Genomic DNA, 12,470 nt, shown 5'->3' with positions numbered 1-12,470 from the left:
GCTACAGATGCATAACCCATTAGTGGAGCATCTGCAAAAGTCCCCCTCTCTTCCTTATCTCGTCCTCCAAGCCCGTCACATGCCCGCCGCTGGAGACGTTTTAGGACCGTGGAAAAACCAGACGGATATTTCGGCCTGCTGCTGCTGCCACTGCAGTGCTTAACCGCCCGCTGAGCTGTTCTCTTTCTTTCTCTGTGTGTTTGCAGCGGTATGTGCGTGTGACTGAGTGCATGGGTTTGTGTGTGTGTGTGTGTGTGTGTGTGTGTTAGACTGCAATGCAGACAGGCAGGTTTGCGTGATGTCCCTGTCTTTAAATGGGGATAGAGCTTAGGGATTAACCGTGCACTTCAGGGGTGCAGGAAGAGGAGGAGAGGGAGGGAGGGGGTGATGCCAAAAGGCCTGCCAACACGATGCCAGGCAAGGCTGGTGATCTCTCTCTCTCTCTCTCTCTCTCTCTCGCTTTCTCTCTCTCTCTCTCTCCCTTATGTGTTAGTGCGTATGTTTGTGCCAGATTACTTTGGCTTTGGTGGTACCACAGACATAACCACAGGGGCAAACACACACACTTGACCAGCCACAGCCGACAGGGAACAAGTGGAAAACACTCACACTGGCACACAGTTGATTTCTCCAGGGCTTCGTGCCTGGCAGCGCTCGCATCTTTTAGCTCACTCCGATCGTACCCTAAGGAGCATTTATGACAGATCACCTATCATAGTGACAAATTATTTTTGAGTTATCTTCTCTCTGTTGCCCAGAGCTAATCTCTAGGAGCCTCACATCTATTACATCTGCATGCCACAACATTGTCTGTGTGTATGTTTGTGTGTAAAGATAGTACTATTGTGCCATCGGCTATCCAAGGCTGCAGTATGAGATCAACATGAATCTCTTTGCACGGTACTTTTTATCAGTGTTTATGTTTGTGCAACTTCAAATAACTGATGATTTCTGATTTACAGGCACAAACTCACATAAAAACGACTCATAGAGAATCTGATGAGGTGAGTGTGACATTTTCTTTAACCTCTTCATCATCTGAAAGCTGGGAACCTGAAGATTAATTTGAGATGCAGCTCTGCTCTGCATTTAACTGTGTAAAGTTGTTCTACTAAAAACATTAATTAATTAATTAAGAATGCGTATAAGGGTTTAGAACATTATGATGGAAGTATATGATGGCCATTTTCATGCTCTACTATGTCTCATAAGTTGTTGCAGCAGTTTTTAGGTTGATATCATTTGTTACATAGGTTGGTGTTAAATTTAACCACTTTTTACCACTCGAGAATTGATAAAAAATGATTAAAAATTCCTCCAAAATACCACATTAAGACACCAAGACCTTGAGGAACAGCATAGAAAAAGCCATTCTGTGATTAGGTAACAAAAACGTTTGACATTTTGAGATTTCTGCAAGAATTGCATTTTTCGGCGATTGGATGGCGAGCACTTCTGCTCTGGAAACTGCTCAGAAACCCCCTTATTGTCAATCTACCTATGAAAGCCATCCCTGCTCTGAATGCCCTAAGTCTCTAGTTTGTGGCTGTGAAGTTTCATGAGGCTGTGATTATCCTAGAGGTCACCACAGGTCATTTTATAGAGTGACATCAAGTTTCAAAAAATGGTCTCACTCCAATGGAGTAAGAGTCTCAGCTCTCCAGTCATACCCAATTTATGCAATTCCAAGACTGTTTAGGGACCCCAGTATACAGAAAACATTTTTAGAATAGGCAAAAATAACAAAAAAAACACATGTTTTTTGGCCCAAACTGCATGTGATTATCATAAAATGGGCACGTCTGTAAAGGGGAGACTCGTGGGTACCCATAGAACCCATTTTCATTCACATATCTTGAGGTCAGAGGTCAAGGGACCCCTTTGAAAATGGCAATGACAGTGTTTCCTCGCTAAAATTTAGCCTAACTTTGAAGCTTTATTTAGCCTCCTTCCCAACAAGCTAGTATGACATGGTTGGTACTAATATATTTCTACCAGTGCTAGCTCTAAAACTGAGCCCGCTACAGCCTCTGAAAGACGGTAAATTCATCCGAGGGCGCCGGTTCCCTCAAGGAGTTGAAGAGGTTAAATGAGTGCCGGCTTATTGGATTTGAAAAGGTATCTAAAGTGGCTACAGAACTCAGTAATTTTCCACAGTGTTGGATATTATGGAAGTCCCCTGCCACTGCAAAAATAATTCACAAGTGGTATGAAGTATGACTGAGCAGGCGTGTGGTCACACAACATCCTCTGGCTTCTGATGGTTAAAAGAGGAACAACATTTATTAATCTTTTATCACTGACATGTGGCATGAGTTCTTAAGTTGGAGGGGCTCAGAGTGGGAGTTTATAGATTTTTTCCTTTTCCTCAAAAACGTTTGGTTTCTCAATTTCCTCTCTGAGACGATCCCAAAAGAAAGGGAGCGATCCACAACACAGCTTTACTCTGCACACTACAGCTGAAAAGTGACTATAGTAAATGTCATAATATACACAATTACTTCTCCAGAGTATTTTTCAAACAACTTTTATCTCTATAGACGGGTCTTTTAACCCGTCTTCCCTGAATTGAAGATCTGCCATCTTCCTCTTTTTCCCCTTTCTTAAAGGAACCGTGTGTAACATTTAGGGGGATCTATTGGCAGAAATTGAATATAATATTAATAAGTATGTTTTCTTTAGTGTATAATCAGCTAAAAATATGAATTGTTGTGTTTTTGTTACCTTAAAATGAGCCGTTTATATCTACAAAAGGAGCGCGTCCAACCAAACACTGGCTCTAGGCTTTTCACGTTTTTAGTTCTCCTACACGCTTGCTCACACGGGAGAAGATGATGCCGCTAGATGCCGTGAAAATCCTACACACTGCACCTTTAAGAGGACAACAATGGAATAGGAGCGGGTGGCAGTCTTGTAATTACTTGTGGTTGTGTTGGATGTTATGTTGTGTTGCTTTATACAACTTCATGGAAGAACGGATAAATAGAACAGAGGAAGGAAATATTAAAGGGGACAGAACATCGCTGGCTTTCACTTTTTTTCCCTCACCGTCACCTCTCAGGCCTCAGATTGCGATTTGATGTCATCAAACATGACAACAATATCCTTGAGTCGGGGTGAGAGATGAATAGAGAGGCTGTAAAATGAACGGATTAGAGGGTAGACAGACAGAAGCACCTGTGTGGTGACACTGGAGGCGCCGTTCAACTGTTTCAGCGTCTGGCGACGTGTCTTCTGTCAGATGTTGCTTTCGTTAAGGAAGGGATTGTATTCCACATCTCTACCCCCGCCCATAACGTCTCTCCCTCTCACATACATTTGCTCCAATGGTTGCGTGTGCTTCTCCACTCCTATCTCCTCCGTGTCCTGTGATTTATGTTCCCCCTTCGGCTGAAAGGCACGGAGCAGAATGTGATATGTTGGAGCTGGAGGGTGGAGGGACGGAGGACGTGAGGAGTGGGGGATCCCTCAGAGAAATGAAGGGAGGAAAAGGAGTGAAATATTTGTCTTTTCAAAGGATGCCAGACATGTGTTTACACTTTCTGCCCACTTTCACCATAAATAGTTTCCTCACCCTCGGGGTTGCGCGCTTGCATGTGAACCTGCATGCGAGCATACGACTGTGTGTGTGAGTGTGTGTGATAGAGAGAGATGGAGAGACCCCAGAGACCAAACCTGAAACTTTGATCTATTTTCTTCATTCCCTTTCCTCATCATTGGTAGGAAAATGTGTTGGAGTTAAAGCAATAAAATGTGTGCATGCCACTAGCATAGCGTAGCGACCTCACCTGTCAATCACAAGGCAGCCACATCCTAAAGCATGGCTTCTCAAACTTTTTTGGGACCAGTGACCTCTTTAAGGGGAGAACCCTCATTATCATAACACCGATTAAGCATAAAGCTGAAGACCATTAACACCTTAAATACTTCAGATCTGTTTGACAGGGACAAACAAAGACACATTTCAATTTGAATCATGTTACCACCACTTTGTTTTGCCCTGATAGTCTGGGTGCTTTCTAATCAGACGTCGCTTCAGCTTGGCCGGTTTCATGGCTTTGTTTGCTAACCCCTGAAGATGCATTTTGGTCTTCCGTCGCTGTCGTTCGATGTAACTGTCGTCATATTTTCTCAATTTAGCTAGTTTGGGCTTGGCGTCACTTGACGATATGGACTGACTCAATTATTCCTCCATGCTCGCCGGCCAGCTAGCTGACTAATAAGCTAAACTAATCAGCAGCAGAAAACGGTTTGTTGTGAAGTGAAGTGACTGATTCATGACAGATTGATGTAATGTGTCACAACAACAGAGTTTTTATTGGCCCTAGGCTAACGTGGGTGGGAGTAATGGACACAGTATGCTTGTTTTATTGGTGCAAATGGTCCCCATCTGTACATATACTTTTTTTTTTTTTTTTTTTAAAGTTATTTTTTTGGGGGCATTTTTCCATTTTTATTGAGGACAGTGGATAGAGTCTTGAAAGGGGGGAGAGAGAGAGTGGATGCGGAAAGGGCCACAGGCCGGATTCGAACCCGGGCCGCCGCGGTCAGGACCAAGCCTTGATACATGAACGCCCGCACTAACAAATGAGCTAACCCAGGCGCCTGTAGATATACTTTTTAATGATACAGCACAATTGTTATAATTTATAGCTAACTATTTCGTGGACCCCCTGACAAAGTGCCACGGACCCCACTTTGAGAATCATTGACCTAAAGCATACCCTGCTTTATGGTCTATTTTACTCTAAATGGGACCATAATTTACTAAATGAACATCATGCTGTATTGAAGAAGATTTGAAACTAGCGATTGAGACCATAAACTCATGTTTACAATGTTTACTGAGGTAATAAATCAAATGAGAAGTAGGCTCATATAGACTTCTATAGAATCAGACTTCTTTTTGCAACCAGAAGAGTCGCCCCCTGCTGGCTGTTAGAAAGAATGCAAGTTTAAGGCACTTCTACATTGGCTTCACTTTTCATTTTCTGTGACCAGATTTCTGTTTCCGTGCAGATACAGCCTGTTCAAAGTATCATTTTGCTTGACATGATATTTAAGCCTATTTCTGGTCTAAAAGTTAAACACTGGAAACTAGAGGTTGATTCATTTACACACTTTAAGAAAAAAACAACTTAGCTTTATCTTGTATCTGCTGATTTTTTGTCTTTGTCTTTTGCATCATGTATGTGTTTCCCAGCTGATGGTGAGTCACGCTGTAGGTGCGGAGGTGTAGCTGCGGTCAGATAAACATTTCTTATCGGGTCAGCTGGACCCCGGCGCTGAGATTCTCAACTATCCGGACTGCGATGACACAGGCTCAGCTTTCCCTGGCAGAGTTATGGTGACCCTTCAGCGCAGCGATCAGTCCCAAAACAAATGCTGACGTGGTTCATTCCTTCACTGAAACAAACCCTCAGATTTCACTGTGTACTCGTAAAGAAACAAATAGATAAGATTGTTCTGCTCTGTTTTAATGTGTCGATACAGATGGAGTTCACCGCGGACCGTTGTCTATTTGCAAGGCTGTTTTGCTCTTGAATGAATTACGTGGGAATTTATATCCTTCAACAATAATGAGAACACTGTGCACAGGACATTTTATGTGTGTGTGTGTGTGTGTGTGTGTGAGTGTTTAGTCAATGTGCAGAGACATGAAGGCTAACCTGCTGCCAACTTGGCTCGTCTAAGAAGCAGAGCGAGAGCAGAAGATGTTGACATTTTGGCAGTGGAGAGAAGCTGCTGTTCCATCTGCATCTGAAAGGTCACCGCGGTGGGTTTTGGAGCACAGTATGTGTGCGATTGTGAGATTGTGTGTGCGTGTGTGTGTGTGTGTGTGTGTGTGTGTATGTGTGTATGTGTGCGTGTGTGTGTGTGTGTGTGCGCCACTGTGCCTGCCAAAAGCAATGTGTTTAATGTGTGTGTGTGTGTGTGTCTTTCTCATCTATTCTGTGTGAAAAGAGCAGAGGAGAGCTATAAACAAAGATGCTGGAAGTGTTGGGCATAGCACAAACAGAATAGTAGGAGTCCACCCACCCACCCCCCACCCCTGCCTCTCTCTCTCTCACAAACACACACACAGATTAATTTGTACACACACACACATTCTTGCTTTGAAGATGTTTGTAGGAACTACATTGGAACAAATATTTTGGTGAGAGGGATACTCCGACATTTTGGGGAAATTCTGTCTAACCTACGGAGTTAAATGAAGTTAACCGAGATCAGTTTAATCTTTCTAATAAAACTGCTAACCTTCATCAAAACTGTGTTCGCTTAAATTAACATTAATTGCTTATTTGGTCAGTGGAGGCAAGCTGTAAACACAATACTTTTATTGTAGTGAATGTGTTAGCAAACAGTTGCCTATTTACACATCCAGCAGACACATACGTCATGTTTAAAGTCCCAGATACACCAAACCGATATCAAAGAACTAGCGGCGACCAAGGTCGATTGTTGCGTTCCCTCACATCACCTGCGTCTTGGCCAAAAAATGCACACTCGAACACACCGTAAAGACTACAGCCAACGGCCAGATATGTACGTTCTGCGCCTGAGTACGTTAGAGGAAAAAACTCTCCACAGCAGCAGGCGGCGGTAGTCTGTATTCGTCATTCAAAAAGGGAAACAGGAAGACGACCATCTTCACACCACTCTCACTCATCACTTAGCTTCATTCCAGATGGACATATTGTTGCGAAAATATCTGTGTATTGGTATGATCAGATGAGATAAAGATGAAAAATGTCTTCTGTGTTTGCCCTCTTTACTCGTTGGCTTGCTTTCCTCTCTTCTGTTTCTCTTCTCGTGCACTGATTAGTTTAAGCTAAACAGCCAATCAGAGTGATATCTCTCACCAACGTGCTACGCCGCCGATTCAACATGCTGAATCGGCCGAAAAAACCTCTGAAACGGGCAGACTAGAGCTGACGATGCGGGACACACCAAAAAAAGTAGGCTGACAGACGCTCACTGACGGCCGGAAACTGTCCGACGGCCGACTGTTGGCTTGGTGTTTCAGGGCCTAAATGACAATGACAATGGCAAATTTTGACATTGTGGACAATGACCACAGTAACTGTCTCGTGGCACTTGGAACCTGAAATGGAGACGTTTAGTGCTGGCCATGAATAACAAACACACTTGTGAGGGTGACTCGTGGCATCAAATGACAGGAAGTGGCACAAACCTGCAGTAAGGATGTGGTGGGAATGCTCACTTACGAAATAATGTTGACAGATTTAATGAGAAGGCGTGGCCAGTTGATCCTCTGTCGTGGAAGCAGCTGCAAGGAGCTATGGCCAAAATATGCTCAGTGCCTGCCTGTCATAGTTGCGGCTCTGGTGTCTGTCTCGTCAACTAAGTACTTCATGGCGGGGTGGTTACGGGGCACTCACCAAGTGCTGAGCCTCAGATTCACACGGAACAATGCAGATTCCATCCTGGTCATGTAACCGCAGACCAGCTGCTCACAGTCTCGGAGATAATGCATGAATAATGAGAGCTTAGCTAATTGTGTCCACACGTTTTATAGATTTGTAAATTGCAAAGATGTCCTGAGAGAAGTATGTGTGGCGTGTGGAGAGCCAAGAGTCTAGCCAGTCTTTACGCACTTGGTATGAGAGCACAGCAGCATTCTTGGCATTGAGTCAAGCTCTTTTAAGCTGGGTGTCAGGTGTGCTGTTTAATGTTCATGTGTGAGACATCAAGATGCCAGAAAGGCCTGGAAAGTGTCCAGTTTAGTGACATTACAGTGGCATCTCTGTTGTTTGCAGATGATGTTGTCCTTTTGGAGCGACTGCTCCCACAAGGTCCCGTTGAGGTGGAGAGTTGGGGTCTTTACCAAAATGAGGGAGCAGTGAAAGGGACTCAATATTAAGCATCTCAGTGAATTAAATGTTTACTGAGGAGTGGATTGTTTGACTGCGTGTGCACACAGCTGTGTGGCTGCTGCATACATCCTGCACATGTGTATATACAAACACATGCCTCTCTGAACATCTCTGGTGTGTTTGTTTGTGTCTTTGGATGTGTACAAAGCACCATATGGGGAGCGTGAGCGATCAGACGGTGTGGTTGTGGAGAACATGTGTGAGATAACAGAAGGAATTCTTCTTGGATATACTGCATGTCTGACCTACTCCATATAAAAAAACAGGATCAAAGCTGGAGGGCCGCTGCTGCAGCCTGTCTGCTTCTACAGATAGCACCAGATTTAGAGCGTTAGTTTCAGTCACATTGTTCGTGTTATTTCCTGTTTTATGTATCCTATTCAATATTCATCCTGTTTCTCACTCACTTTTATACATAGTGCAACAAATGTTAAGGCTTGTGGAGGCCCAGCACTCAATCTTTCTTTAACTTGTTGCCTATCGGTAACCATACCTCAACAAACACAGGACTGTCAACCAGGAGACCGGCGTTTTGTTTTGTAAGTTTCATTTGTGACAAGTTTTTTAGTGACCTTTGTGGCGTTTTCCTTACTTCTGTTGTTTCCGTACGTATTGTACTTATTTTAAGGCCAACCATGACAGTTTCCCTGAACCTAAATAAGTGGTTTTGTTGCCTAAACCTAACTGCGGACGTTACCGTATAGGTTTGTTGTGTGGTGTACAAATTACACGCAAAAAGCCTGAAATGTGTCCCCATGACACGCAGAATGTCCTTGTAATGTCGTGCTATTTATACGCTTTCCCATGTGATCGGGTTGTGAACATATCTTATTTATCTCACTTATCAGCTGCAAGAGACCAAAAATACATATGTCACCCTTCATGAGCAGTGCTAATTCATGGTGATGTAAGTCAAATATAATGATGTGTCACCTTCCAAACAGCTTCTTCATTATTTTATGGTTTAGTCAACCATGTGTGCTCACAACAGAATCTCTCACACATGTGCTTTGTGGCTTGACTGATAAAACTAGTATTAAGTCAGACAGACTTTTACAAACTAATTATCTCTGGACAAAGCAGGTTTACTCTTTATGCTCTAATTTATAGCATAAAAGTCATAGGATTCAGAGGACAATTTGCATGGTTTGACTTGGTTCACATTTTAAACAAAGCTATAAATAATCAAACCAAAGCTGTCATGCTACACAGTGAACAGGAGGATGGAGCATTTTAGATTGTGTGACACTTTACGCATTTGTTTAAAATATCATATAAACATCATTAAAAAACAGTATAGTAAATTACATCATCTTATGAGTCACTTGAATCCCACACACACTCTACTCTTTTAAATGATTATGTCACTGGATTTAATCATGTTTATTTTTGAAATACTGACTAATTCATTTCGTGCAGCATGTTTTTTTTCCCAAAATGGAAATTACCCTTTTTTAAATGTACTGATTAAAAACTCAACAAAAGGAATCATTTTCTTCTATAGTCTTTTTTTTCTCTTTATTTTCTTTGTTCTGCTCGCTGAAATCTTTGCCCTGATGTTTAGCGCTGTTGCTCAGTTTTGGGTCTGTCTGTTTGTCAAAACAAGGTCAAAGATATTCCCTCCAAATAACATCCTGGCCGTCTGACATGCAGCTGACATGCACCGTTTGCATGTGTGTTTTGCATGCTAAACACCACCTATGGCTAATGTGTTTGTGTCATGAGGAGGGAATTGTGTGCCGAGGCCACTGATGGCATGGTAATAAAAAACATATTTGCATGATGCTCTGCATGCATGCATGTAAGACTGTGAATATGGAAGTACTTTGTTTGCTGGTGTGCGTGTCACTTTGATCATATGTTCAAGGTGCATGTGTGGATCAGAGTTAATGTCCAATTCCCTGTGAGCGGTTGACACACTTTGCATGAGAGAGTGTATAAATGCGTTTGTGTGCTACTACTGGGTGAGGCCGGGGCCAAGGTCTTATGAGAAGAGTGCTGTGCGTGTTGGCGTGTCGGGGGGGCGAGAGGGGAATAAACGTGTTAGTGAATGGGATGCTAAATGAGGAGTGGACGAGGTGGGCAGGAAATGTGTGTGTGTGTCTACATGCGTGAACCGCTGTCCTAATGAAATGTGAAAGCCCTCCAAGTCACCTCTGCCCTCCCCCCCGTTGTACTGAATCCCCTCTGTCTCACACACACACACACACACACACACACATACCGACACACACACATTCTCCCTTGTTCACACACACAAACAGGCATGCGTGCACAGCTCGTGTTAACATGGAAGCGTTAGCGTGGAAAGAGGTTTTCTCTCTGTCTTCTCTATCCTGTGAGGCGAGGCTCTCCCTGGGCATGTTGAGAGTACAGCTGGCAGTCCGGGAGCCTCCAGACACACACACACCCACACCCACACACACACACACACACACACACACACACACACACACATACACGTACATGCATGCAGACAGAGGCACGCTAGGCAGTAGGTCATGAAGCCGCTGGCGTGAAGGATAGACGGGTCTGACACCAGAAAAGCAGACAGCCTCGCTGACATGCACGGGAGAGCATTACTAGGATAACAATGGCGTGTTTCGCTCTGACTCTGGTGTGTGGGTGTGTGTGTGTGTGTGTGTGTGGATATGTTTAGGCAATATTGTATGACAACAACATGCTCCAGAGCGTGTGTGTGTGAAAGTAAAAAAAAACACACTAAAAGATCATTTTGCTGGTGTTTACTCCCCAAAACAGCAACTGTGCTTTGGATTATTCCAGATGTTTAAATAATGTACATGGGACTGCAGTAAGAGACATACTTGGCTTTTTTTTTAATCCTTGCCAAAACCAAAATACAAGGGCAAAAGTTTAAGGAAGGGATTAAACTGTGTGTTTATCTGTTCTGGACTTCAAAACTGCGTACAGTGCGAGAATGGAAAGCATGGCAACAGTAACTAAGTTGGGTGGGGTTTAGCATACTGTCAATTATGAACACTTGCTCATGAGCTATATTGGTTCAATAAGCCAATACACTCAAAGAAAGTGTCACCAAATAAAACCTATAACATTTATTTTAAGTGGAGACCTTCCTGTTAATAATCTGTGTGTGTTTGTATCTCAGTAAGAGCCGGTGATTTAATGTGAATAAGTGGTTTGCCTTATAGAGCAGTGATTTAGGTATTTTAAGAGGTGAGTGAGTGAAGAAAACAGGGCAATAAAGAGAGTAAGAGTGAGTAATCTGTTCTTTATTACTTCTTGTTAAGTCCTTATAAATCGATCAGGATGAGAGGTTTCCTGGCACTCCCCTGGATGTTCTCGGGATGTTCTGTGACGTGGCCCACTGATCATAGTGTATATGTGTGTGTTATTTCTTCTGTAGATGAACTTGTGCGGGAGGATGGGGGTGGGATAAATCCTTTAGTTCTCAAGAAAACTTTTTTACACATGTTGGTTTCATCTTCCACACGTAGGCAGTGCAGACACATGCACACACGTACAGTACAGTTGCAGCTGTGTTCCAGATGGGTCAGTGGTCTTCCAGTGAATCACACAATACCACTTAACTGTTGCACAGAGCCGGTAGCAAGCAGCACATTTTCCATATTACCACCTCCGCCGTACTGCTGCGTCGCCTCCCACCCCTGTCGGTATTTCAGTTTCCCTCTCTCACATTTACTCCCCTGTATCTGCTCGACTGTTTAACACTTTCTCTGTCCCCCTCTATCTCACTTTCTCTGGTTTCCATTATGGTTATAATATTATTTATTTGCTTTCTTTCTTAGAGGCAGATGCGACGATAGATACCACTCTCATATCTGTCTGTCAAATATGAAACTGAAGCCAGCAGCCAGTTAGCTGGCTAGACTGGAAACAGGGAAAACAAGATCTGCCTTATGTATCTGAATCTTTTATACCATAGTGCGGATTTCTCCTCGCGGCAAACAGACACTCTCAAAGCTCCCTAAAGTTCATCATTTTCACCGCCCATACACGTCCGCATAGTTAGAAAAATGTGGATGTGCGCGGACGGGCCAAAACCTGCCGCGCTAACCCCCGCGAAGGGCCATGTCTGATGGTGTGATGTCACTGGCCGTGTGGACACTCACGACCCTCGTTGGTGCGGGAAGCGTAAATCAAGCTTTAGCTTCAATCCAGATGGCCATGTCGTTGTGAAAATATCTGTGTATTGGAATGATCAGATGAAATGAAGTTGAAAAATGTGTGTCCTCTTGACTTAAGTCGTTTGCTTGCTTTCTTCATTTCCGTTTCTCTTCTTGTGCACTGATTTGTTTAAGCTTAACAGCCAATCAGAGTGATTTCTCTCAACCACGGGCTCCGCCGCCAATTCAACATGCTGAATCGGCCAAAAAGCCTCCAACACACAGCAAAAACTAGGGCGACAGACGCTCACCGACGGCCCCAAACTGTCCGACGGCCGACGGTTGGCTTGGTGTGTCTGGGCCTTTATCATCTATTCACATGGTAGATCACCGAAAGAAGGTATAATAGAACAAGACAGAGACCTCTAGCGACCGTAGTAATTATGGCAGGAGCAGAAGCAGAAGT

This window comes from Sebastes umbrosus, chromosome 7, assembly GCF_015220745.1.
Source record: "Sebastes umbrosus isolate fSebUmb1 chromosome 7, fSebUmb1.pri, whole genome shotgun sequence".
In the NCBI taxonomy this organism is placed as follows: Eukaryota; Metazoa; Chordata; class Actinopteri; order Perciformes; family Sebastidae; genus Sebastes; species Sebastes umbrosus.
This window is presented reverse-complemented; position numbering follows the sequence as displayed.